This window comes from Otolemur garnettii, unplaced genomic scaffold (assembly GCF_000181295.1).
Source record: "Otolemur garnettii isolate 467f Iridium unplaced genomic scaffold, OtoGar3 scaffold00050, whole genome shotgun sequence".
Classification (NCBI taxonomy): Eukaryota; Metazoa; Chordata; class Mammalia; order Primates; family Galagidae; genus Otolemur; species Otolemur garnettii.
Genome location: NW_003852445.1, coordinates 11,076,198 through 11,084,573, shown reverse-complemented (window position 1 = coordinate 11,084,573; position 8,376 = coordinate 11,076,198). Strand labels below are relative to the sequence as shown.

General features: G+C 39.3%; 1 protein-coding gene across 2 annotated transcripts in view; it reads right to left on the bottom strand.

Moving 5' to 3' along the window:
* Window positions 1-8,376, bottom strand: part of CASC4 (cancer susceptibility 4) — a 117,585-nt gene that overhangs the window by 10,906 nt on the left and 98,303 nt on the right. The window lies entirely within an intron of this gene.

Genomic DNA, 8,376 nt, shown 5'->3' with positions numbered 1-8,376 from the left:
CGTAGCTCAGTGAGCAGGATGCCAGCCACGTAGACAGAGGCTGGCGGGTTCAAGCCTGGCTTGGGTCTGCTAAACAACAATGATAACTGCAACAAAAAAATAGCCAGGCATTGTGGCAGGTGCTTATAGTCCCAGCTACTTGGGAGGCTGAGGCAAGAGAATGGCTTAAGCCCAAGAGTTTGAGGTTGTTGTGAGTTGTGATGCCACAGCACTCTACTGAGAATGACATAGTAAGACTCTGTCTCAAAAAAAAAAAAAAATTTTCTCTTTTGTGTTAATTTTAGAATTGCTACTTAATGACTTCTCTAATGTAAGTATGTCCAGTGTAATATGTTAGAAGAATAAATTATTTTATTACTAGAAAAAACACATTTGAAATTTGTAGTTCAAATACAGATTTTATCTAATAGTAAAATGTTACCAGACTTTCAAACATTAAATATGTATTATGTCCGGTACTAAAATGATTCATTTACCCAAAGTGTTAAATTAGACAAATGAATAATTTTGAATAATTTTTAAAACCTAAAAAAAAAGAAATGAGTATTATATAGTATATGAAGACACACTAACAAACCTGAGGGTTGTCTCAAATCCCTTCTGTAACACTGATTCACTATAATAGCCATGGATTTCCAAGAAGGGATGGCAAAAAGTAAGCTATGAAAATCCTAGTAGTTTTGAAAAAACATACCAAGGGTGGCACCTGTGGCTCAGTGGGTAGGGCGCTGGCCCCAGCAAGGGTGGCGGGTTCAAGCCTGGCCCCAGCCTAACTGCAACAAAAAAATAGCTAGGCATTGTGGCAGGCGCCTGTAGACCCAGCTACTTGGCAGAAGAATCATGTAAGTTCCTCCAGGAGTTGGAGGTTGCTGTGAGCTGTGACGCCACTGCACTCTACTGAAGGCAATAAAGTGAGATTCTGTCTCTTAAAAAAAAGAAAAAGAAAAAACATACCAAATAATTAGGGTTTATCTCTTTTCATTTCCTAACCCAGATTTTTTTTTTTAATTTATTTATTTTTATTTTTTGAGACAGTCTCACTTTGTTGCCCTTGGTAAGTGCCCCAGTGTCTAAGCTCACAGTAACCTCAAACTCTTCAGCTCAAGTGATTCTCTTGCCTCAGCCTCCTAAGTAGCTGGTACTATAGATGCTGGACATAATAGCTGGTGATACAGATGCCGGACATAACAGCTGGACATGCTGGCTATTTTTTTTCTTCTAAAGATGAAGTCTCACTCTTCCTCAAGCTAGTGTCAAACTCCTGAACTCAAGCATTCCACCAGCCTTGGCATTCCAAAGTGCTAGGATTATAATAGGTATGAGCCACCACACCAGGCCCCTAGATTTTCTTAAAAGCCAATAGAAGCTTAAGAAAGTTGATCTGTATTAGCCCTTATATTGTACATATACATAACAATTAGAAATCAAGAAAAGCAATGGACATAGCACCTAATGTAGAAAGCTATTCAATGACTAGACATTCAAAATAAAAATGCTAGGTACATTAAGATCTGACTCATAAAAGCAAGTAAAAACTCTACTTCAACATCACATTTATCATAAAAGTAAATTTTATTTTAACCTAAAATATGAATAAAATAATTGGCTGATGATATAAGAGTTAAAGATTTAGAAATTTAACAACTTTTGTGATAGGTAATACAAATGGCTATAATTATGGAGATACTGGTCAATTCTACAGATGGCTCTCCAGATCATTAAGCCAATGTATTCTTTCCTTTTTTTTTTTTTTTTTAAATAAAAGATAGGGTCTTGCTATGTTGCCCAGAATGGTATACAGTGGCAGGGGAATTTTGATCTGCTGTTTCAGACCTGGGCTGGTTCACTCTCCTTAGGCATACTGGTGGTTCCCAGCTCTCAAGAAGTCATTATGCTGATGCCAAACCTAGTATGGACACCTGATCAGCATTTACTACAGACCAGAACTCCTGGGCTCAAGTTATCCTTGTGCCTCAGCTTCCTGAGTAGGTAGGACTACATGTGTGCCACCATACTTGACTCAGCCAATATATTTCTATGTGCTGGTAAAAGAGTCATTTAGGAAAATAAAGAACAAATTACACTTACAGAGGTGGGTAGGATGTGGGGAAAACAGGAGACTGAAGTAATTGGGACCAATAAAAAGTATGAATTCATCTTAAAACTACTTTAGAATAAGCTTAGAATATCTATAATAAATGAATGAAAAAGTTGATGAGATAGAGTTAGACAAAGAAATGAATACACAGAGTTAAAAAGGAAAGATAGTAACGAGAGAAGAATTGGTACACTGTTTGTGAGAAAACACCGTCTCCTAATTATAGTAATATAAAACAAACATTTTGGTAGTTTTTATTATCTCTTTTGCTAGTGATAAAATAAATGATGTCAATGTAAGCAGGAAAAAGGGAGATTTATAGAAATCTGGATTTTCTTTTCCTCAACATGCAATATTTGCTTATGGAAAAAAAACTGGCATAGATAAATCGTCTTTATGCAATGTTAAACTGCTGTTTTGAACATTCAGATATGGTAGTTACTAGTGAGTTTTTTTTTTTTTTAATTGAATGGTAACTATGTACATTAATGCACTTCTAGGGTACAGTGTGGGGTTTTCACATGCAATCTGAAATACTTCCATCAAACTGGTCAACACAGCCTTCATGTCATTAGTGAGTTTTTCAAAGTATACCATTTCTTCCAAGAAAACCATTTCATTTTTTTATCAGTTATGAAATACAGAAGACAAAATTTTTTATAAGATAAGTTACTACAAAATATACATAGTTGATTCACTAATATTGCCAAACATAGATTGAAGAAATAGCTCACCTATACTTTTTATAAAATTCCAAACAAATAAAAAAAATTTTTTTAGGTGTTTGATTATCTGACTTGCCTGAATTCAGTCAAATGCATTATTTTGTTTTTTCACAAAAAACAGGATCTTGCACTATTGTCCCCAGGCTAGAGTACAGGAGCATCATCATATAATAATAGCTCACTGCAACCAAACTCATAGGCACAAGCAATCCTTTGACCTCAGCCTCCCAAGAAGCTGAGACTATAGGTCACACCACACCTAACTAAATATTTCTATTTTTTGGCTCAGCACCTGTGGCTCAAGTGGCTAAGGCGCCAGCCACATACACCTAAGGTGGCGGGTTCGAATCCCCAGCCTGGGCCCGCCAAACAACAATGACGGCTGCAACCAAAAAATGGCCAGGCGTTGTGGCGGGTGCCTGTAGTCCCAGCTACTTGGGAGGCTGAGTCAGGAGACTCGCTTGAGCCCAGGAGTTGGAGGTTGCTGTGAGCTGTGATGCCATGGCACTCTACCCAGGGGGATAGTTTGAGGCTCCGTCTCAAAAAACAAACAAAAAAAAATATTTCTATTTTTTGTAGAGATGAGGTCTTACTATGTTGCTCAGGCTGGTCTAGAACTCCTGCCTCGAGCAATCCTCCCACCTAAGCCTCCCAAAGTGCTAGGATTACAGGCATAAGCCACTACCATGTCAGTCTAGTCATATAATTTTAATACTACAATTACAGTGATACGTTAACAGTAATAAAAATGTCAATAACAAGAATGGATGATCACACAGCTGCCCCTTGTTAAATAGTAATCTGTGCGATTGTATGTGTGGGTCATTACGAAAGTTTTGTGATACACAAAAAACAAGAAATGTAAAATCCATGTGGATGGAAACAAATGAAGCCCTCCCAGCAATACCCATAAGCCAAGCAAGCTGAAACTCGGATGGTGAATCAGGAAGGACAATGTCAACTGTGTTTCATGAAAGTGAAATAATGGACCATAAGACAGTCTGTCTCGAAACTTTTGTAGTTTGCCAAATTGTCATGTTTGGAAAAGTGCTAACCCTCAGTATTAGGTTTCCAATACTCTCAAAGACAACCATACAGGAAAAAGGGGAGCCAACTACACAAAGTTCCCAGTCAAGTTGGGGAGATTAGACAATCTTCACCTTAAACAGTGAATGAGTATGACACATAGATAAAAGTGAGCAATATAACATACTGCTAAATTATACAACTGTTAAGCAACATTTCTTTTTTTCTTTTCTTTTTTGAGACAGTCTTACTCTGTCACCCAGGCGAGAGTGCCCTGGCATCAGCCTAGCTCACAACAACCTCAAGGTCCTGAGCACGATCCTCTTGCCTCAGCCTCCCAAGTCTCTGTGACTACAGGCATGTGCCACTATGCCCAGCTAGTTTTTTTTCCCCTATTTTTAGTAGAGACAAGGTCTCACTCTTTGCTCAGGCTAGTCTCAAACTCCTGCAACTCAAGCAATCTTCCAGCTTCGGCCTCCCAGAGTGCTAGGATTTTTTTTTTTTGAGACAGTCTCACTCTGTTGCCCTGCATTGAGTGCCGTAGCATCATAGCTCATAGCAATCTCAAATTCCTGGGCTCAAGAGGTTCTCCTCCTGCCTCAGCCTTCCAAGTTTCTGAGACCACAGGCACCCACCACAACACCCAGCTGATTTTTCTATTTTTAGTCAAGATTGGGCATGTTCATGGTGGTATGGCCATCGACAGATTTTACTATTTTTAGAAGAGACTGGGTTTTGCTCTTGCTCAGGCTGGTCTCAAACTTCTGAGCTCAAGCAATCCACCTGCCTTGACCTCCCAGAGTGCTAGGACTACAGGTGCTAGGATTACCCAGCTACAAGTAATATTTCAATATGAGTTAGAAGGAAGGGCTTTAGAAAGAAGGCAAACATATCAAGCTATGACAAAGGGAAGGAAAGAAACACAAGCTGTTGCTTGGGTAGAGTGCCGTAGTGTCACAGCTCATAGCAACTTCAAACTCTTGGGCTTAAGCGATTCTCTTGCCTTAGCCTCTCAAGTAGCTGGGACCACAGGTGCCTGCCACACCACCTGGCTATTTTCTTTTTTTTTTTGGCCGGGGCTGGGTTTGAACCCACCACCTCCAGCATATGGGGCCCGCACCCTACCCTTTTGAGCCACAGGTGCTACCCCATACACCCAACTATTATTTGGTTGTACTTGTCATTGTTGTTTGACAGGCCCAGGTTGGATTCAAACTCGCCAGCTCCAGTGTATGTGGCTGGCACCCTAGCCACCCTTGGTGCTTACAGGCACCAAGCCAAAAAAAAATGAGAAATTTTTTAAGTTAGAGATTTTAAAAGGCCTTCTATATTGACTTTACAAGGCCACTGAATCAAAGGAAAAGTATATGAAGGTATCTACAATGTGTCTTTCATCCATCTATTGAACAAAGATTCACTGATACATGTATCTGATAGATATTGTGCTAGGCAATGTCATATAAAAGTAAACTTACTATTTCCATCGTCTATCACTCAGTATAGAAAGGGAGAAAGACAAAAAAATAATTGTGTTATGTGTCCTATACCATGGTGATCTAGTAACTAACATGTGAACATGGAGACAGTTGCTTCATTTGGTTTCCATTTGATGAAGTGAGTTTGAACTTTATGTTGGAGGCAATAAGCAGTTGTCATTACTTTTAAGCTCCCTGAGAACAAGACGCTAATAGTATCTACAGTATCTATTCAGATAAGAGGCTATAAGAACTTAGACTAGAAAGATAGAGAAAATGTTAGAAACAGTTGAATCAAATACATTTGAAAATTATAGACAAAAAATGATTCCATAATCTTAACCTGGAAACTAAAAATAATAGTACCTATACACAAAATGGTGCAATTACTAAGGTATGAGAAAGCAAATGTTGCTTTAGATGAACTGAGCTTGGGGCTACAGTAAGATATACAAATGAAAATGTTTTAGAAACACATAGGTATATGGATCTAGTTCTTAAGTCCAAAGTGAAGGCTAGACATACAGATTTAAGACTCATATGTTTCAAGATGATAGGCAAAATTATGAGAAGACAAATTGTCTTAGGAAATAAGTAATTATAGAAAACAGCTGTAAATCAAAGGAATGATATTGAGGAATGACTGTATTTAAGGGAAAAAGGAATAAGGGCAAAGTTATCACATGATGGTATTAATCTGATATGTTTTAATAGGAATTAAGTACTAGACTTCATTTCTGAACATTTTTTTTTTTTTAGACAGAGCCTCACTTTGTCACCAGTCCTGGGCTCAAGCAATCCTCTAGCCTCAGCCTCTCGAGTAGCTGGGACTACAGGAACGAGCCACAGTGCCCAGCTGTTTTTAGAGATGGGGGTCTCACTCTTGCTCAGGCTAGTCTCGAACTTTTGACCTCTGGCAATCCACGCACGTTGGCCTCCCAGAGTGCTAGGATTATAGGCATAAGCTACTGCATTTCATCTTTTTGATCTTTAATTCAGTTCTGTCCTCCAGTGACCAGCTAAGGGAATATTATGGTAATTACTTTTAGCTTAGATCCCAAAATTTCTCTCTCTCTTTTTTTATTAGAGACAAAGTCTCATTTTATTGCCCTTGGTAGAGTGCCGTAGCATTACAGCTCGCAGCAACCTCCAATTCCTGGGCTTAGGCAATTTTTGCCTCAGCCTGCCGAGTAGCTGGGACTATAGGCACCCGCCCCAACTCCCAGCTATTTTTTTGTTACAATTTGGCCAGGGCCCAGTTTGAACCTGCCACCCTTGGTATATGGGGCCAGTGCCCTACCCACTGAGCCACATGTGCTGCCCCCCTCCCCCCAATTTCTTATTTTGTAGCAAAATTCAGTTGTGCACTTGAGTATTAGTTTCTTCCTGATGGCTGGCTGAAAATAATTAAGTTAGAATCTATTAACAAGAAGACATCTTCATCTCAACAGTTTAAACATGACAACACAAAGAAACAACATACACACTAGATACTGAAAGTCTTTGAACAGTATCAAGTTGAGAAAACAAATTGTAAGAGATTGTTTTCAATATTTAAACATATTGAACCAAATGAACTAAAGTAATCTAATAAATATACAATAAGCATGTCTGGCATGTATGAAGTAATTTTTCATACATCCTCCTTCCTTCAATTCATACAAAATATGGTCTAAGTTCATACGCTCCATGTTACCTAAAGTATTAAGCTTTGATACACTTTTCAGTTCACTTTAAACAACAGAACTTCATATACAATGCTAGACATTCTATAAAATGTTTCAAACATCAGGTTAAAAACTTTAAAAACTAGCAGAAATAAAAAGATAACATTTCTCAACCACAAAAGGGTATTTCAACCAAGTGAAACTAAGCTGCATATTTTAATTCTGTATTATGAGGTCAGACAACTAAGTTCATGAACTCATCCTAGAAAAAGTGCTGTATACCTCATTGCTGCATATCACTGTGGTCATCTTTGAAGTGCTCCCCTTGGGGAGCTCTGCACCAACACCAGCACCTACTCCACCCTTCAAAGTACTTTTCCTGGGATAAGTTCATGAACTTAACTGTCCAACTTCCTAGGATGACCGCTCTGATGTTCACTCCAGAAAGAGTTCCAAAACTGACTGGAAGAGTGGACTAGGTGCTGGAATGGGTGCATAGCTTCCCAGGGGAGCCTTTAAAGGTAACTGCAGTGATGTACAGTAATGAGGTATGTAGCACTTTTTCTAGGATGAGTTCTCCAGATTAACTGTCCAACCCTATATAAATCAAATGAAACAAAAATCAATCACTTTTTGTTTCATTAGCACAAGGTTCATTTATGGTTTCAGTTTTTCTCTTCCTTCTTTTCCTTCCCTTCCCCTCCCTCCCTCCCTCCCTTCCTTTTTCTTTCTTTCTTTTTTAGACAGAGTCTCACTGTGTCACCATCAGTGGAGTACCATGGCATCACAGCTCATAGCAACCTCAAACTCTTGGGCTTAAGCAATTTTCTTGCTTCAGCCTCCCAAGTAGCTAGGACTACAGGCACCCGCCACAACACCTGACTTTTTTTGTTGCAGTTGTTTAGCTGGCGGGGGCAAGGTTGGAACCCACCACCCTTGGTGTATGTGGCTGACACCGTGAACACTGTGCTATGGGCGCCGACCCTCCCCTTCTTTATATAATCCACAAGTGTCCTTTTGCTTTTTTTCCCCCTTAAGACTGATTCTTACAATCACATAATATTACAATACTTAAAATTTTTTTTTTTATTTTTTAAATTTTATTTATTTATTTTTGTAAGAGACAGTGAGCCTCATTTTGTTGCCCTTGGTAGAGTGCCGTAGCATCACAGCTCACAGCAACCTCCAGTTCTTGGGCTTTAGATGATTCTCTTGCCTCAGCCTCCCGAGTAGCTGGAACTACAGGTGCCCACCACAATGCCCTGCAATTTTTTTTGGTGCAGTTTGGCCGGGGCCAGGTTTAAACTCGCCACCCTCGGTATATGGGGCCAGTGCCCTACTCACTGAGCCACAGGCACTGCCCTCCAATACTTTTTTTTTTTTTT